Source organism: Apteryx mantelli, chromosome 3, assembly GCF_036417845.1.
Source record: "Apteryx mantelli isolate bAptMan1 chromosome 3, bAptMan1.hap1, whole genome shotgun sequence".
NCBI lineage: Eukaryota > Metazoa > Chordata > Aves > Apterygiformes > Apterygidae > Apteryx > Apteryx mantelli.
The window spans coordinates 111,209,146-111,229,586 of record NC_089980.1 but is presented as its reverse complement, the minus strand read 5'-3'; the positions used below and the strand labels follow the sequence as shown (position 1 = coordinate 111,229,586).

Here is a 20,441-nt window from a genome sequence, read left to right as displayed (position 1 = left end):
GTCGGGGCCCGGCGCCGGGGATGGCCTGGCCTGGCCTGGCCTGGCCTGGGAGGCGTTTCCGTGGGCTTTGAGGCGGGGCCGTTGTGAAGCGTCCCACCACCGCGCGGGGTCCGCCGGCTCTCACAGGTCCCGGCCGCCTCCGAGCAGTGCCCGCTGCGTGCTGAATTCCTGTTTTCGAAACTTTGCATAATGGTAGGCATGGTAGTCTTAAGATCTGAAGATGTTTCATTTTTTCCAGTTATATCAGCTAGTCTGATAAAAGATATATCCTGTCTTAAAACCTTCCTCTCTTTTCGTATGACAAAGCACACTTCTGACTTCACTTGCTGCTCTGAATGCCCAGCACTTCTGCTACTCAAGAGCCAGCTATTACCAAGTTAAGGTTGTTGAAAACTTCCTTGCACAGCTGAGGCCTCGGTATCCCTGTGGGATGGTTCCTGAGGCTACATTCTTACTGCAGAGTTACTAGGCGTTGCCTGCACTCTAGTAAATACCTTTTGGATTAGCACATTTTGCAGCTACACATCAAAAGAACAGTCAAGCTGTATGGATTGTTTTTGCTGTGAAACTTATGCTTCTGTTCTGTTCATGATGGTCCAGGCTGCTAACCTCGATCCTATCTCATGGCAGGGCTTTTGGGTGCCAAAAGACCTTGAATTCGAGAACGCCCATGTTAAGACAAAGTCGTTACCTGCATTATACTGAACTAGTTGTGTCGGCAGTGCTCAGTAGTTGCACTTCCCCACTGTCTTGATGAGAGATGGGATTCATCTCCCCTAAGATCCATACTGTAAACTTTTCATACAGTATGGTTCATCATCAAATAGGCCAGATGAACTGTTCCCTTAAGGTGCCTCTATCGACTGTAAAGGAAGCCGATGACTGGTTCAGATGTATATTTCTAGGCTGCAATTGTGTAAAATTAGAGGAGACAAATCCTGTCCTAAATGTCCTAATTTGGGCACTAAGTTAGTGACTGCTGTAAACAATTGTAGTTTTCCATTTTCTGTGCCTTAAGTTCCATATGCTGGGTAATGCTTTTAGGAAGTTTAAGGCTATAAGGCTATAACATTTACTGTGACCTGTCTGTAATGCTAAGGATGCTGAGGTACTTCTTTGTGAAGCCCCAACAATTTAGTGAGGCTAAAACATTCCAGCCTGTCTTATGGGTATACTAAGCGCAAGTCAGGAAACTTGTCATAGCCCACAGAGGAAATGAAAGAGTGGAGGAATTGATATATTCACAGATTTCAAGGCTTTAGCATATGAGTGATTTAGTGACTAGATCCCCTTACACAGTGATGAGATCAGACAGCTGTGTGATACGCTTGCAGCTAAGAAATCCTATCTCTTTTCAAGGATGAATTTGTCTAAATTAAAATTACAGTCACTGGATCTTATTATACCTTTTTCATTGAGTTTGATTAGCACCTACTCTTGGATGTCTTCTCCATTTTCAAGTATGAGGACACAGTAATGAAATCAGCTGTGAACCTTCTTTTCAATAAACTGAATATCCCAAGCCCCTTAAGCCACCTATCATTATTGTATCTTTCCAGCATCTTTATCGTTTTCTGTGGCACTCCTTTGATCTCTTTCCAGTATTTTTATGTTTTAATCATCTATACCAAATTAGGAACAATATTATAGTAGTAGATGTGCAGAGGCGAGACAACTTCCGACCTTCTACTTTATATTCCTCTTTATTAGACATCCTAAAGGTCATGCTAATCCCTTTTGCCATATCAACCCACCTGGACGTGATCCTGTGCAACTTGCTCTAGGTGACCCTGCTTGAGCAGGGGGGTTGGACTAGATGATCTCCAGAGGTCCCTTCCAACCTCAGCGATTCTGTGATTCTGTGATCATTTCACTGAGGTCTCCTATTCAGACAGTGTTCTTCAAGTTTTCTGATTCCTGCTTTACAAGGCAGTTTTTAACATGAACATATAACCTGTATTATTTTTTTTCAGATGTATTACCTTGCAGTTAGCTACAATGGAACTATTTTGTTTGACTGCAAGGCAATTCAGTCTTTAACATGAAAGTAATGTCATCATTGACTAAAGCCATCTTTTTGTTAACTGCAAGCTTTACATGAATATCATTTTCTGGATTATTGATAAAAATGTTAAATAATCTTTCACCAAGAATCCTTGGGAGCCTCATTAGAGTCACCTGGTTACTCATATCTCCATAATCATAACTATGTTTTGAAATCTCTCTGTGAACCAGTTTAATGCATCTGCTCTGTGCTCTGTTATTTCCACAGAATATATACATTTTAATCAATGGAATCCTGAAAATAAAACCCCAAAAGAGAGCAATCAGCATCTTTTTGATATAACTTGTTTTTTGTGAAAATATGCTGCATGCTGTACTTTTAGTCTCTATATTTTTGTTAATGAAATCTTGTTTTTAATTATATATATTTTTATTTTACCATCTCAAATTATTTTAAAGTTGGTTTTAATGCAGTTACTCATTTAAGAAAATGAACTAGCTGATCCATATGCTAATAAGGCCATTAAGATGAAGATCTGCACAGCTGGAGTAGGAAAGAAAAGGCTATAGGTCAGACACAGAAGTGAGTGGTGATGCACTCCTTTGAGTGCATGTGTAAGATCACCCTAAGCTTACAGGGTGATGGAGAACCTTGCCATAACACGGTGTGTAGCAATGGGCTGCGCTGATTCCTAGTCTCAGGCTTTCTCTTTGCTACTCCACTGCTTGGCAAAGACATCAGGCTAACACTTGCCGAGAGACACTCTTCTCCACAGTTTGGCAGCTCAAAATCATAGATACGCACCCTCTGGGCTTTACAGGAGGTTTGAGTTGAAACCCAAGTCTTGCCTTTCAAATCTCTCTTCACAGACATTCTTCATTACTCCTTTCTCTCTCTGTTTTCCATTATTAAGAACCTTACTAACAGCCTGTTCAGACCTACCATTTTGTTTTATCTTCTCAGATTGCCAGTTTGTTAGAAGGCAAATATTCTCAAACTGTACAATTTTGCTACTTCACATATATCAGGAAATGGAATATATTCAATATGTGTATCCAGTATATAATGTTTCATGTCTTTTGATATGACTTATTTATGCAGAGATTTTCTCAAATCAGTCCTTCAACATTTGTTAGATTTCAATGTGTGCTTTTATGTATTGTCCTCTTTATGATATCAGGAGAGATAATTAAAAAAAAATTATAAGAAATCATCTGAGTAACTAAAATAAAAATGAACCCAATGTTTTTGTTAGATTCTCAGTTTACATATCATGCCCGATAAGTGTCCTCTCAAAGCAATTTTGTTCCCTTTCTTTCCTTTAAATAGAAGCTCTGCTGAAAGCTAAAGAGAAAAGCTGTCTGCCAAACACAGGAACATCTAGGTAGGAAAAAAATATGCAGTTTGAATGCCGCAGTGTAAAAGTGTCAGTAGCTGTGTGTTTTCTTTTTTTAAGGAAAGCTTTGTATGCAATATAAAGCCCATTTCTGAAATCAAATTTACATCAATATTTACAAGGCAGGTAGAAGTTCTTAGAGGCCATAATGTTTTTCATTGTTATTTGTTTTTCATTATCATTTATTTCAGTGATATATTCCATTCATTTTTAATTTTCATATATTTCACAAATATATAAAAATGTTGAGTATATTTTTGTATTCTTTGATACTAATGATCATGTGATACAGTCTGACATTGTCATTGTCTAATCTTAGGATTGGGGCTATATCATCACGATAAGAGAATGCAAGGATTGTGTTGCATCAATGCATTTTTTATGGCTACTTTTGTAACTCAACATTTTTCTGACTGCAGTTATTAATGAATTATTTGTAAATATTAAATATGCCCAGCAAAAATAAGTATGTGATTTATGAGTAAAATCTATTGAGTTTTGAGTTGCCAACAGTTCTGAAAACATTTCTCATGCTGAAGGCAATTGTTTCTATGCTTAGATCCTTAGTTGTGAATAAGATAAATATAACAGGATTAGTTGCTGAAAGCAGTGTATTCAGAGGTGCTGTTGAATTATCAGGTACAGGCAGTGCGTCGTGTAATGACAAAGTAGAATTTCTAAATATAATTATTTTTATTAACTCTAGAAAGCTGATATATGTGCTCTATATTTTTTGAGGGATAAAAATTTAAATAAAAATAGGAATATATGAGGACAACATCAGGACTGAAACACTAAATATGAGCTAATTCAGTTATGTGTATTGAAGAATCATGTGTAGTTTTAGTATTTGCTATAGCTTCATCTAGAAATGCTTTTGCATGAAGAAAACACTGAAATTGTTTAAAACGGTGTGTATTCAGAGTTACGAATAAATTTTGTATTAGCAGAGATGTTTGTGGTAATGCAGTTGCTTCTCTTTTCCTGTTCTTGCTCACTTTAAGATGTATCCAGTGAATGAAATGGCATGATTGCTTGAGAAAGAGGGAACTGCACGAAAGAAGAAGAAAATGAAGGCATTAAACTTAATTGGGTAATAATCTGAAAATATTTCCTGGTAACATGTGGTTTCTTTAAGACTTGACAAACAACAAAGATAAAAGACATAGATAACAAAAGAGGGAGGAACAGAGTCAAAATTAGCAATAAAGACCTTGAAATTAATATTTGCCTTAGCACCCTATCCCATGGGAAAGCAATCTTTCATATGATGGATCTCCAAATCAAAATTTTAATGACCAGGTGGAAAAATGGGGAGCACTAGAAGCAGAAGCAGAAATTATTTGGGAATAAGAAAACAAACCAAATACACTTCTGATTAAAATTTGCTGCTGAAGATAACTGAAGAGAATTGTTTTAATGATGATCAGAAGGCTTGAGTGGTCAGTTTTTTTATTATTAACTGCTTTATCTGTGTATCTATGTATCTGGCAGGATACACAGAGCCTTCTAAAGTATTTCAGAAAACACAATGCTCACTATAGTCAAGCAAAATGTCAGCCTTATTTATAGTTTGTTTTCAGGCAATGTGGCTGATTGGAGCATTATGTTTCATTTTCCAAAATCTGGAGTGACAGAAATAACTTACAAGTTCACAGTGTTAAATTTAGGCACTAAAGTTTATCTAAAATCATGTAACAGAGGCTGTATGAGTTTTGGATCTACTGAGGACTTGCAGTTTGCCTGGAAATCAGCGGAGCTGAAGATTCTGAGTAACCTAGAAAACTGTGTTGCCTGTATACACACATACATACATACATACATACATATATACCTACCTTATGGTAATTACACCTCCATATGCAAATGTTGACTAAAATGCATTGTGAAAATACATTTTCTGCCTCTGTGTGTTCTGTGAGTAAACATTTTGACAGCATCTGGGAAGAATTAAACAGATAAAATAGAAAGGAGATACAAAGAAGATGAAAACGATCCTGTGAAATTAAAAAGATTCAAATTAACTAGTTTTTTAAAAGTGTGAAATGTCTAATAGGGAATCATTTGAAATATTGGCACTAGTCAGCATTATTGTGGGAAAATTATCTGATATTCAGCAGGAAAAAGTCAAAAGATCTAATCAGGACAGAGAAAAGTTAGACACTTCCATTTCCCATAGTCTTGAGAGACTATTGAAAATAAATACAATTAATCAAAATAAAACTACCCGGAGACCTAAGCTATAAAAAGTTATTCTTGCTGCCTACTGTCATTTATAAGTGCTTTTCAGACTTTCTGTAGAGCCATATTTTAATCCTCATGAGGAATTACAGGAAAATGTTCCTATCAAGTGCAAAAGCTCCCTAATGATAAACTAATGCCTTTCAGGAATTGCAGTCACCAGGATGTAATAAGTGACAGATGAGTGAGGTAGTTCTCATATGCAATTACGACTTTTACAAGGATAGTAGTTTGCTACTTTTCTTCATAAAAAACTTTGTCATTCATCAACATTTAATTTTCCACACATTTTTAATATTCTTTTGAGTCTCTAAAAGCTTTATAGAAAATACATGATTTGAGAAATATTTTGTGTGACCTTTTCTCCATTTTATAGGCTGATCTTGGCAGTCAGTACACGTGCTCACCAGTCCAATAATATTTGAAACTTGGAATGACAGGAATTAGAGAAAAAACATATATTTATGAAACCCTGTAGCTAGGCATATAACATACTTGCCTGGTCTTCAGAGTTTTATTATTGGAGATACTTTCCAGGGAGAGGAACTATTCATAATTGTCACATTAGTAGAAGCAGAAAAGTTTATCTTCATGTACAATGAATCATATGTACGTAAACTATTTTTGAAGTAAGTTAACATCTTATGTGCTGCTGATGTAACTATTTCAAATCTGCTCTATTAGATAGGAGCCATTAATTTACTGTGCTATGTACAATATCCTTATTTTTGGAAGCATTAGTTCTCCACATTACAAATTTTGCATGCTGATGGGAGTCTTTGGAGACAACTGCTGCTAGAAAGCAGTTTAGATGTGAACTGCCCCATTACTGCTGTTATTCCAACTCAAACTGGGAAATCTAGCCCATTTCAGACAAAAAATACTGTGAAACAAATCAAATGTGTGAGATCATCAGAAAACAATTTTGTTTGGGGATATTCCTTTTTGAATTCAAGGCACTGATTATTACCATCTGAATAACCCTTTGAAATATTGCTCTAGTACTGTCCAAAATAACACAAGTATTTGGGGAAAATGTTGCCATGATTTACCACAGTAAGAGTCTTGTATTTAGCATATGCTACAGATTTGTTTACATGATATCTCATCTGGTTTCTGATGTGAATGCCATCTGTCTTATACTCAGAATCTACGGAAAAGTAATTGTTTGCTGATCTGTGTAACTAAGAGATTTGCGGATAGATATTTTGAGGAAGTAAGTGTGGATTTGTAGGTAATTTATTTTACTAACATTATATATTTATATAGATTATACAGTTATCTTTTAGCAGAACATATAACACAATGGAAGTATAAATATTAAGATATTACCCTTTTGATATTTGTAGTTAAAGGAGAATTGTAACGTGTTCTTGATGCTGTGACCGGCCATTGTTTGATTCTGTGGCAGCCAGTGTCTGATAAAGTATTCCACCTGCAGTTATGACTTAAGCTTCATAATGCTGTGAAATTAAAATGTCCTATTATCCCACATTTTTTAGATGAGAATGTTTTCAGTATCAAATAGGATGCTTTTGGTAGAGATGAAAATGCTGTATTTATATCCTTACTGAAATGTGGATTTATCATTTCCCATGGTTAAATCAGAGAAATCGTTTGCAGTCACAGAATGGTTTTGGTAATGTGGAACTTCAGGAAGTTGCTTGCTGAAGTATTTCAGGACTGAGTTTAGATAGTTTTGTAAGTATATGTACAAAATGTAACCAAATTTGTTTCAAGGGACTAAATTCCTCTTATTATCCTTTTTACACAAAGGCAAAGGAACCTGTGAAATGTAAATGACATTGCCAAAAAGGGTACTCTACAGAGCGAAACAAGATACATTTTGCATTAGAGCAGTCAAGCTCTCAGGAAGAATTGTCAAGAGAACTGGTGTAAGGATACTAGGCCAATTTACTATGAAATATATATTATTAATTTGTATTTACTGACCTAAACTGAATAATTCTGATGCAAATGAAAGAAAATGTTGCATTTTATTAAGAGTGTGCAGGCAAATTGTTACCAAGGATTTTTACTTTGCTCAGTAAAGGCAGCTTTCAAACAAACTATATGTATTTTTGTATAGGGCTACACTGCCCTCTCTCCTTCCAGTCTTGCTTGTGGCTGACAGCCTCCAAAGAAGGCCTAATCTTCTGCGAAGTTCCCTTAAACTCTCACAGTGTCAAGAGCAGAGACAGAAGCTGAAGTGTGTAGTTACTGTGGGAACAATACCTTTAAGTCACAATTAAATACATCTCTTTATGGCCAGTCCAAGGCACAGCCTGTACAATGATACTTCTGAGCCTCTAAAATGGGCTGATGATGAAGCTGCCTTGCTGAATTATTTCTGAATTAAGTTCCCTTGTCGGAACTGCGGCTTGCAGGCGCTCCAAGGCCACAGCAGGAAGGCGTACGGTGGTGCTGGGTCTGGGTGGCTGAGGCGCCCAGATTTGCCCAGCGAGCAGAGCCGCAGGACGAGAGCCTGTAGATGCTCCTTGCCCCCATCTGCCCGCCCATCCCTATACCCATTTGCACTAGCTGCTCCAGCATGCTTGTTTCTATTCACATGATATGTAGCATCCAGATCATTGTAGAAAGCATATCTTGGCTGCATACGACTTTATCAAAAGCTTTATCAGACATTTGGGGGTTGTGTTTATTAAGCGTCCCATTAACCATGACTTGGTCTGTCTGCTATTGCAGTAATCACTGATGGAATCACAGCATAATGTAATCCTTCCATGAATCCATGCAAACAAGCCAGATTTTTTTCCACATTAATTCAACCAAGCAATTTCTGTTTGTTTATCAAGAAATGCAAGAATATAATATGTTTTTATTCATTTAAATGTCAGAAAAAAAGTATGTGAATAGTATGTGTGATACCTTGGTAGGTCCTTTGAACCTCAATATTTCTACTGATTTCTTGAGACATTCCATTGTGTGTGTGTCAGGTGAGACTTTTCATTCTCATCTCAACTGGAGTTTGTCTCTTTCTCTAATTTGAACATAATTAGGTAAAGGCCAACGATGACAGCATTTCAAATTAAGTAGAAAAGTTACATATTAAACTAAACTACTTTGTTTTTAGAAGAATATTACATTTGAATAGAAAGCTTGTCTGAAAAAAAAACCAAATACTAATTTTAGCCAAATTATTATCCAAGTGCTCCAAGCTTAGGAATTTTTCATTAAACTGATTTCTTAGGACTATAAGTGCAGATTGTAACAAATGATAAAATGCAAAAATATGTAGTCATTAATTGTACTATAAAAATAATGTATCGTAACAACTTGTTTTCTGAGGTTGGATTTAGTGTTTTAATCAAGAATGGCTAAAATTTGCCTATTCTCTGTAAAGGACAACATCACTCCAAAATTATGTTCAAAGATATTACTGCACAAATGGCATGAAATGTACATTCCTCAGAGTAGTTATGATTCTTTCTATGCCTACATAGTTATTTCTATTGTTGTACATATACTGTATGTTATACCTTGAAATACTATAGGCCTGTTTTAAATAACTGCCGGGAAGAGGGACAAATACTAGTTATTTGGTAAAAAGGTTGATTGCTATGTCCTGGTGGCCGACGTATCTTTATGCCTTCTGCACAGTGTTGGGTTGTTGTACATTTGCCATTAAGTAACTATAGATTTCCTGAGATTTTTTGTGTTCTGTTGGGAGTGATTGTTCTTGGGCAACCTCTACGATTACACAATGTGATGAGCATTGAGGAGAATTTATGTATATTAAAGTTGGTGTATATTTTTCATCAAAAATGAATTTTTATAAGGAAATCATTTAGGAACGCATTAGTTGAGATAAAATTTCATTTTCTAGAAATTTCCCTCTCCCTTCCCCCTCCTCCAAAATATTTTGACCAATATGCTGGAGGGACACACTGGAGAGATACAACATTTCAGTTCAAGTCAGGCAGAAGAGGGATGTGAATTATGCCTCATTTTTCCAAATTGTAACTCTAGGTAAGTAAGTGTGAAGGGCTACCAGAGGTTGAATCGGTGCTGCCTCGTGCTCTATGTGAGGTTGAGAACTCGCCACGTGGTGATTCCCGGGGCAAATGGTGCACACTGTTCCCATTTCACTGTCTGTTGGGACAGACAGTTCATATAACGCAATGGCAAGATTGCACAGGGATGCAAGAGCTTAACTTTTCACCCTTTTCACCTCTGTACCAGGTAGGTTTCTAGCGCACTTCCTTTCTCATGTGCTTGGCATACAGCTCATGACCATGGGGGCTGTGGGGCCCTGCCCATCGCTGCCTCATGGCCTCTGATTTGTACTTGCTGTGGCTGCTGCCAGTGAAGTTGGCAAAGCTTCAGCTCTGCTGGGCTAGTTCAGGACCGCCAACATCCTACAGGCTAGGGCAGATGGGTAGAATTTGGCATCACAGACTGCCTCTTCACTCAAAACGCCGAGTGTAGTCAGTGCTATTTCAGAGGGGACACGGCCCTGTATATCCTCCACCGGCCAGTTGCCAGGGCCAATATCGCCTGTGGGCAGGCCACGATTGCATCCCGGGCCAGTCTTCCTAATATCCAGCAGCAGTTTCATGGGAGGAAGCCAGCACCCATTCATGGGCCCATATTGTCTTTCGTTTGGGGGATGGCTAGTGCTGAGTTCAGGATCAGAAAGGGCATGTTGAGACTGCTGTGCCAGCTGCCCTGCAGTGCCAGCACGCTTCCCTCAGAGCCGCTGTCATGTTGCCATGAAAACATGACAAGAGCCACTTTCCACGGAGTCTCGCCAGTCCCAACTTCTTCACTTTAACTGGGGCCTGGCTTGGTGTGGGTGAATCCACTGCTGCTTTAGAGTCTTTGAGCTCATTTGACAGCCCTCCAGGTGTACATACCACCTCAGAAATGCAAGGAAATAAAGAGATACATAGATAAGTAGCAGAAAACACCTTCGCTACAAAATCAGCATATCACTATGGCATGCCCTTTTTTTTTTGAGTGTTCCCTTCCTGGCTCCTGTTCAAAAGGGAATATAGAAAACTTGATAAACTTGTAGTTAAGACATTTAGATGTTGTGAGTTCAAACCCTATCTGGCTGCAATATGACTGGAACCCCGTGCTTCCCAGCTCCTGGATGAGTGCTCAAAAATTAGACCTCTATGTGAAACCTTCTTTCCCAAAGAAAGATGTTTTTTGAATCCTTAGTAAATGAAGACACTTAAAACAGGAATTAGTTTCAGTGTTTAAATCCATTAAAATAGGCACATATAGGAGAAGATATTTCAGCTACATCCCTTTCTTTGGTATTTTTTTGCTGCCCGGTTTAGCGATCTCACCATGCCAGCTGCTGTGAGTCTGATCTGGGAGCGTTACTCTCTGCCTAACTCTTGACCATTTCATACATCAGAGTAGGTAAATACTAAAGTTAGTTTTGTGACTCGCTTTCCAGGAGGTAGGGTCATGTTTGCACCCATGTCCCTTTGCAATTCTAACACTGTTCTCCCCCTTGCCCCGAAACATAGATAAATGAGTTACGTTATGCTTGAGGACTAATTCAGATGCAGTGACATTCATTGCAGTGTCTCCAGTTTCACATGAGCTATTTGTCTTTTTTTTTTTTTTTTTTGCTGGGCTGTCATTATGCATCTAAAGTAGATTTTATATTGGACTAAGATTGAGAATCTATCTATCTATCTAGCTGATTTCAGGAAAATAATCAAAATAATGAGCTTCATAAAGTAGAAACAGATAGAAGATTTGTGGTCTATAAGTAAAGTAGATCTTCTAGTGCTTTTGGAAATATCTATCTAAGGAATCAGAAATCACAGTGGAAGGAAAAACAACTTGGAAAAAATAAATTTCAGGCCCATGAAACTGTAAGTTACTCCTGAACACTAGCTCAAAGACTTACTTTTCCTGTTTTCTATTTCACATTCATACATTGCTTATTTATATTGTATGGCCAGTTACAGCTGAGACTGGGTTACAGGTCTTACCTCAGTATTCGTTTCCATAAGAAAAGCTCATGAGTGTTCTTCCCCAGTGCCTGTTGGAGTTGGTTCTATAGCTTACCTTTCAATAGAAAATATACATCGATAAAATTCATGACAACTCAGATATCACTGAAAAGAGGAGGAAATTATTGCCTAAGTTTTTGTTGAGAGCGGTGGTAACCTAGTATGGTGCTGTAGCTTGTCTACAAAAGTAGGTTGCCTGTAGCACCTGTCAACACCGAGACTGACTTTCTCTGCAGCTGACTTTGTTGAAATGAATACAGCTCACACTTAAATTCACAATGGCACAGTGAGTCACTGAACTTCTGCGAATGAGCAGACCATATCTTCAGAGGAAGCTGTAATAAACTAATTTGTGAAAGTCCACAATTGACTGACATATTAAAATAATTGGGCCCCCCCAAAATTTCCTCTTCTGATATCAGTTGAGTTAGAACAAGATTGTATTTAGCCAAGCATAACTATATGATTATTTTGCTAGCATGTAGATGAGACTTCATTATCTTGAAAATGTGAGGTTTTGTACATTTTGGTATCACCAGATCCAAATTCTGAATCTAACTTGGTATTATTTTTCATTTGGGGATGTACTGCACTTTTTAACTTTTCCTAGGAACACAGGTGACAAGCACCCAGATTATATTGCTTATTTCCAGTACTGAGAAATTCACCTTTGTAAATTCTGTTGTCATAGAATTGAAAGAACATGTTCCTGGGGCCCATGCTGTATTTTTGAGGCCCCAGCATCATACTAAACCCCTTCTTTCTCACAGGGCATCCTTTATAAAGCATCTGTCCCACAGGGGTCCACTGATGAAATAAGAGCCTTGTATTTTCTTTTCCCCTCTGTTTCACATCCTCATGCTCCTGGAGTGTACTGATTTTTTGTTGTTTTTACGGGATTGTTTTTTAGACTGTCTTTCCTTGGAAAAGCTATTGAAGCTTTATAAGTGTCATTGTGGGTCTGGATAGTCTGAACAACTGGGGCAATTAATCTACTTTCTGGTTTTGCTTTTATAGCTTTGCTGCTGAACCACCTTCAGTAATAAAAGGGAAGATGTATTAAGCTCCATAAATAAAACCTTTGTAAAAATCAGCAGAATATTCTTGAGGAAAAGACTTTTAAATGGGCAACCCTAAAAATGCTATGCTCAATGTTTCTGGCCACCCTGAAGGAAGAATAAGAGAGAGATGTACTAGCTAAATGGCAAGGATAAAGAGCCCAATATATCTCTTTCTCATTATGAGAGTTTTTTAAAAGGTGACTGGAAGACTAAGGAGTGTATTTTTATTGTAGAGTGGCAGGAGAAGATGAAAAAATGGCTCTATTAAATGTTCTCATTAGCTTAATTGAGAAGTATAATGAAGCATTTCATCTGGCCGTCTTTTACAGCCAAAACCAATAGTAATTCCTAAAAAGAGAATGAAAGAGAATAAAGGAAATACTGCATCTACATGCTGTCCAGAGAGAAGCTGTGACATACAGAGTATTGGTAATCTAGAAATTTCATGTGTAGAACATTGAAAAGATTATTTTTGCTGGATACTTTAGACTTAGAACTGTGCTATTTTTATAAGAAGGTGACATATCCAGTTCTGTGGTTAAAGGTATAGGGAAGGCCTGTGTCATGCAGAACTATGTTTAAAAAGTTGAACTTTCATAAATTAAAAGGTCACATCTAACAAAACATGAGACTAGAAGTTTCTGCACAAAAACTACTTGAAAATGGAAAGTTTGGTAGACTGCTTCCATTCTTATTTTTTAAGATAAATGGCATGGTAATGTGATATTTTATGCTGCAATCAGCAGCATAAAGTACAAACTAGTGCTGCAAACTAATCTTTGTGCTGCTTGTTTTCATGCCTATGTTACTCATATTTGATAACTCCAGATAAATATCAAACTTCCTTGTGAACTTTCTTGTGTCCCCAGAGTGCCACCCACAATGGGGCCCTGTTCTTGTTTGTCACTTAGACATTACCCAGTAAACATACTTGGTAACAATACTGAGCGTCTCTTCACAATGATTATAAGTAAAGAAGAATCTTGGGCAATGAAACTAATATTTACATCTCTTTAAAGAATGTTAAATAGACTAGAAATAGTTTCAAGAAGTTAGGGCAGGCTGTGACATGTCTGTAAATAAAGAAATCAAGTTGCATTTATATGATAGATTAAAATGAAGGCATTATTGTGCAGGAGGTGGAATTAGGAAGACAGTGTAGATAAGCTTCCTTTGGATGGAATGGTTCAAATCACTTAGGAAAGGTTATTTTTCAGTGTAATGAGATGGAAGGGAAAATATGGGATGAAGAAATCCCTTTCTTACATTGACTCTTATTTTTGGGAATTTCTAAACAAAAGGTTGAAAACAGAGTTAATGTATTTAGGTAAAGTGAATTCAGATTGTCAAGTGTAATTGCCAACTGGAAAAAGACCAAATTAAAAAAAAATACAAAAAGATTACAGAAATACAAAATGATATTGCTAACATGATAAAAAAGTTATTTAATTGGACAATCCCTTTTTGTTATGTTTATTAGTATCACTGACACCAGGGACACTATAGGGTGTGTCTGGAAGTTGGTGGGATTATAGCTGTGTGATGGAGAGGACAAACTTTTTTTAAGGCTTTCATATAAAATTTGTGACAGTTATCAAACCACAACACTTCTGTTTGACTGGGGAAAACTGAATTATGTTAAGTAAGATACCAATTACGGCATATCCTGCTGTGTCTCATATGCTTCATATTTACCAAAGAGTTTTCAGTTTATGTATACCAATATTATGGAGAGTGTAACAAAATCTTCAGTCATTTATGTTAGGATTTGCTTTTGGTGCATACTCTTGAGAAATGAAGACCATCATTTTGACAGTCCAACAGGCTATGCTATGGAGAAGCCTAAATCCTATAAGGGGAAAAAGCAACCTTTATTCAGTGGGCTGATGAAATCATTAAGCCCTGCAGAAGCGAGTGGAAGCCGAGCAGAAACCCAGTGCCACTGAGGCGCTGAGCTGCCTGCTACGCCCGCGCCTTGGCCCTGGGGCCCATCCTGTCCCCTCCAGCCCGTAAACATGGACACCGGACCTGGGAAATCTCTGCAGTTATCAGAGAAACAGATGCATATAAAGAAAGACCTATTCCAAGAACATTCAAAATTGTTCTGTGGGGCTACTTACTTCCCCCTGTTGATTATAGAGGAAGGATGTATCTATTTGATTCCCCTTTTCCTAAGGCAGACCACCTATGCCTAAGTCATTCTTGACAGACATTTGTCTTACTTGTTTTTAAAGAGCTCCAGTCATGAAAACTTTGCAAGTCCCCCCAGGCACTTCCTAATTATAAGAAGGTTTTTCCTAATGTCTGCCCAGATATCTTCCTTGCTGTGATTTAAGATTATTACTTTTCCTCTGTGATGGTTTTTGAAAATTTTCAGGTTTCCCACTCTTCCATACCGGTCTTCTCTTTATTAAGCTGAACAACCCACTTTATTATATCTTTGTGATTTTAGGTTACTGATTATTCTTGTTGCTGGACTATCCAGTCCTTACATGTCCTCTTGAAATATGACCAGCTGCAAAACCATACTCCAGCTGAGACCCTATCAAAAATAGATCAAAAATGTTACTTCAGTGTATACAGAAGGTTACACTTGATTGTTGTTTGCTTAGATATTGGTCAGTTAAATGGATACATTAGCTGAAATTACTTCTTAAAAGTAACCAAGGATAGGATTCACCTTTCTTATCTTCAGCAATCTTAAAGTTACACATCTAAGTCTAAGCTTGGTGTCTATGGTCAGTGGAGAGAGGTAGGCTCTTCAAGAGGACAATTCATCCCATCCTGATAGAAGTGTCTAAGATATGTTGGATTAAATCAAAGGAAATGATTTCCCTTTTCCCAAGAATAGTCTTAAGGAAGCCTAAAAGACTAGCTTAGACTACATATCTAACTTTCAGACAGTTAAAGGAAAATTGCTTTACCTTAATAATACAATATAATTCAGCACTCTCGATACAATGAATAGATCCTAAGGAAATAGAAGCGTATATTTTAATTTCTTACTAATCTTTATGACTGTTTTCTTCCAGAGTTATAAACTGTAGTACTTTGGATCTACTGTCTTCCACTGTCAGTTAACAATTGGTTATTTTAGGGTCTGAATATTTATAGGGAAGTTTGTCTTTAGGTAAAGAGATTAGAATTTTCTGAAGATTATTCCTAAAATTAATCAGAAAAAAAGAACAAAATCTACTAGGATTATTTCATGTAGCCAATCCACTGGCTAGATTTTTTCTTATGGCTCCCTATTTTTTAGTGTTCCCCAAAATGTTAGCATATACTAAAGTGTAACTTTTCTATCTGAATGTCATCTGTTTTAACAGCAGTGTTAGGGCTTTTGGTGCTCTGGGCAAATGTCATACTTCTGTGAGGTTAGATGATAAAGCTTGGCAAAACTGTATTTATAGTACAGGTATTCAATTATTTCAATTTATCAAAATGTTAAAATAAAAATTTTATTTTGCATCTGATATCATATTGTCCCAGTTTAGATAAACTTACCAGTTTAACTTGTTCTTAAACTGATTTTGATTACTCCTAAAACAGAAAGTATATTATTGTTATTTATAAATGTGTTGAAAATTATTAAGAGGTGAAATAAACATATTACAGAAAAAAGTAACATATGATAGCATATGGGTAGAAGGACAGTAACAAAGTTATAAGCTGCCAGTTTAATACAGTAACAGTTGATAAAAATGACTCATTCATTAAAATGGCTTGAAATGATTCTTATTTGATGTTAAATCACTGGAATTTCTGGGTTGAGATAATTTGTTCTGCCTCTTACAAAGACTGAACACTCATGTGGCCAGTTTTTATGTGGGAAAAGTGAATGAGGAAATGTCATATATGCATTGCTTATCATGATTATCCTCTGTGTGGGGACAGAAGTCTGATCCAACTATTAAACAACTGCAGTACATGATTTGGCCTTGAAAACATTTCACACTGTCATTTACATGGACATCCTAGTTTGGTGAGCTGGTCCTTTCCCTTTTTCTTTAGACGTATTAGATGTTTTGGATCACTGTAAACACTGTGATCATATGTCAGCCTGTCAAGATTTTAAATTTAACTGATTTCTCTTTCACTCCATCTGTTGTTTAAACTTTGAATTTGAGTAATGGTGTTAATATGCTAAAAATTTGATAATGCTTCTTTCTATGCAGACACAAAAGAGAAATTTTGAAGATGCTAAATGCTACGCATAGAAAGGGATTATTGGGGTATACCCTTTGCTAGTGAGAGCTACAGCAGGGCTAAAAGGCGGCTAGAGGAGCCTGTTTAGGAAGCTCTACCGATACCAGAAGTCAGAGATTCTGGAGCTGCTTAAGATTATCTGACTATCATTAAAAAAAAAAAAAAGAAAGAAAAAGAAGAAAAAGAACTGGAAGCATGTAGTACACACAGCAAAGAAAGGAGGCACAGATATGGATATTGTATGTCTGTGGGAGTGATTTTGGGCTTGCTCCATGAAAGGCAGGAGCAAAACTGCATGGTTGTTTCTACAAAACTTCCGTTCCTTGAGGTGACCACATGAAATGAAAGAAATGCAAAAAATGGAATTCTTATTTCTTCATAGCTAATCAAACTGAGTGCTTCCCACATAGGAGACAGATCTGTGAAGGAGTTTTTTGGCCTTGGTGGCATCTGGTAGCAGAAGATTTAGAAATAAAATAATGACAAAAAGAGGAAAGTTTATCTTCTTTGCATTCCCTATTTGTTGTCAAATGGAGATGATCTAAGCTAGTGAAGGCTGTGCTGGAGCATCTGAAAGGGCTGAGGGAGTTTTTCAGTTGACGTGTTGAAGAAAGGTGGAATAGAACATATGAGTGACTGAAGGAGATGGGAAAATGGTAAGGTGATAGCTAATTGAGGGAGCTATGGGATTAGAAGAAAACTGTAATGGGTTCACATAAGGCTATATGTTACTTTTTATTATGATTTAGGGCTAAGTGCTGCATTTTTTATTTTGGATAAATGAGGAAGAGATAAAGGATTGCCCTTCTTCACAATTTTTTCACCAACTTTCTTTAGATCCCATTAAAATTGTTCCTCAAGACAGCCCTCTCCTGAGCACTCTTCTGGTCAACAACCCCTATTTTGAAAAATTTATTTATTCATTTTATGTAGGTTGTCTTCCAAAGTCTTTACTTCAGAGAGAAATTGATGAGGCAGCAAGATTAAATTCTGTTTATTTACAAAGAGCACATCCCATTTTCCTGAAGACAGTAAGAACAGAACAACAGGAAACTGTTTGTTTGCCTGAAGTCCCAGCCTTCGGCTAGAGGTCTGTCCTTGTCTTCTCCCGCAGCCGTGTTCTCATGATTTATTCTGTCTGCTTGACTTTTTGGCTGCCTGGTGTGTGACGTCTCTGCACACAGCCACCTTAGCTGTTCAGTTCCACGTGATACTTCTTTCTCTATAAAGCTCAGCTTCTGCCTGGCCCCACTTGTGGACTTGTGGTCTGGGTTTTTGGAAATGGCTCCTATAGAAATTTCCCCCCCACAAAAAGCAGAAATACCTTCTGAACTACCTTGATCTGTATACTAGCACAAAAAGACTTACTGTGCTCATCAAATTCAGTAAAGCTTCATCCAGCTTTCATCATAACAATGCAAAAGACAGAGATCTAGAGTTTTGTTTGGTTTTGAGTAGAAATCTTAAGCTTATGTCCTGTAACTCTAAAATAATATGTATCAGCTAACTGTGATTTCAAGCTGTGTCTTTACAGTACACTGGCCCAGAATTTCATACATACACTGTATAAAATGAAGAGGGGGCATACAGTTTAAGCTTATCATTTTGACTACCTACGTACTCAGCAGAAGGAAGGAGTACTCCTGGAGGGTGATTCCTCTTGTGGTAAAGTAAGTATCAAAAATACATAGGAGATCTTTTGCACTCTGAAACGCCTATCTCTTTCCAGTAACCAATGAGGCAGCCAAATCAATTAGCTTAAATTAGACACTTAACCTTTTGATGGCTAAAGTTAAGTGAGTGAAAGTACTTAGCAACAGTATTCTGCTTCAGAAATTCACATTTTTACTATTGCAAAAGACCTCCTGGAATATTATGCATCATCTGACTGCTTTGTCCAGTGTAACCAAACAAAAATGCTTGTAAAACCAAAATAGGCCCAGCTGTGGGCTATCTGGTCAGTAAACTGTACATATATTTTGCAACTAATAACCTGTGGTGAATCTCCTAAAAATGCCAAAAGCTGAATCACTGCAGTATGAGCAAATCTAGTGGCATGGATTTGCTGCTTTTGCAGAGATTAAAAAATAATATTATAAAACATGATGTTGAAAAAGATTTGCTTCAATCAGGGAACTACAGCACAGACTCAAAAATGTGCAGTTTCTCTCAGTTTACACAATCATCAGTGTTTTATACAACATAAAATCCATGGAATTGATTGTTCAGAAATTACTGAGGTTAGGAGTACAGTAGATTTCAGAAATAAGTACATATCAATTATTATGATCCCTATCTTAAGTTGGTTTGTTTGGGCATCTGTAGCCATGCATTATGAAATTCTACAAGCAGGATATGCACAACTTACAAAGTACTAAGATAATATTTATTGACTAACACACACCAAAGATAGCTTAGATTTAATGAGCTCTTAGGCTAAGGATTAATACATTCACCACTCCAGATACAGCATGCAGAGAGTCTTTACTGGCCAGACAGGCCTCAGTCAAGAGGCAAAGGCCATCCACACTCATGACACTGATGGCTTGACCCAGGAATTCTTGACTAGTCCCTGACTGAGCTGACTAGCTTCCCTCTCTTTTTTGACTTATGGTTGCACCATTTATCCCTTTCCATGTAGGTGTTTTCTCTCTTGAACCCTACACCTGTGCAACAATCCTGTCTGAACAATCCTACCACTGTCTGCAATGTTTATTTTTCTTATCTCTGTATAGACTCACAGCTCTTTCTCAGCAGTTTGAGTAAAGGATACGCAGCTGTGGTATCAGAGCTGGGCCTTGGATCCCTGCTACGGGGACTGCTAAAACCCTGGTGATGGGGGAAGCCTACAGCAAAGCTTTAGAGAGAGAGTGAACATTGTGCACATTGTTATACATCATTAAGAAGATAGAAGAGAGCAAATTTGCATAAGCTGCCATTCTTCAGGGCGGACACCACCTAAACAGCAAAGTTGGGAAGAAACTGGCCTTATGGATCAGGTCTTCCATGACTGCTCACCTTATGGAGTCTGTGGAAGTTTCTTTTGCATCATCTGGTACCATTGTCAGACACTAATTGCATTAAGCAGAGGCTTGGGCTGCTCCTTTGTTTGCAACTCCTGTGTTTTGTATAGGTGTTTATGTGTATATGTATAGGTGTATATATATGTATATATGTATACCTACAAACGATCTATGTTTTATATTGCTCTGAAATCAGTGAAAAAAATAAAATGGTTGCTTTACTTGCTGATAATTCAGCAGGCAAAGTATTAGCATTAATATACAGGATGGTAAATTTGGTGCAGAATATTTTTGGCAGTTGTAGGAAGTGACTGTAAAAGGTTTTTCAATGGTTACTGATGGTTTTCACCAAGTAGTTCAACATTTCATTTGTCAGTGTTACAGATGGAAAACAACCCAGTTTTACTTCATTTTTAGAAGGCTATGTATCTGTTCACATTTTTACATTACATTTTTATATAACTGCTGTCCTTGGTGATGGTTGCTATGAAAGAATATTGGCACTTTAGT

The 20,441-nt window shown here is 37.2% G+C and overlaps 1 long non-coding RNA gene across 1 annotated transcript; it reads left to right on the top strand.

The window, feature by feature from the left end:
• The first annotated feature begins 8 nt into the window (after positions 1-8).
• LOC106492500 (uncharacterized) lies at positions 9-20,083 on the top strand. The gene is made up of 6 exons (XR_001294003.2): positions 9-192; positions 3,335-3,389; positions 4,406-4,494; positions 6,790-6,858; positions 18,443-18,578; positions 19,644-20,083. It is a non-coding gene; the product is annotated as an uncharacterized lncRNA (long non-coding RNA).
• Positions 20,084-20,441: the final 358 nt, after the last annotated feature.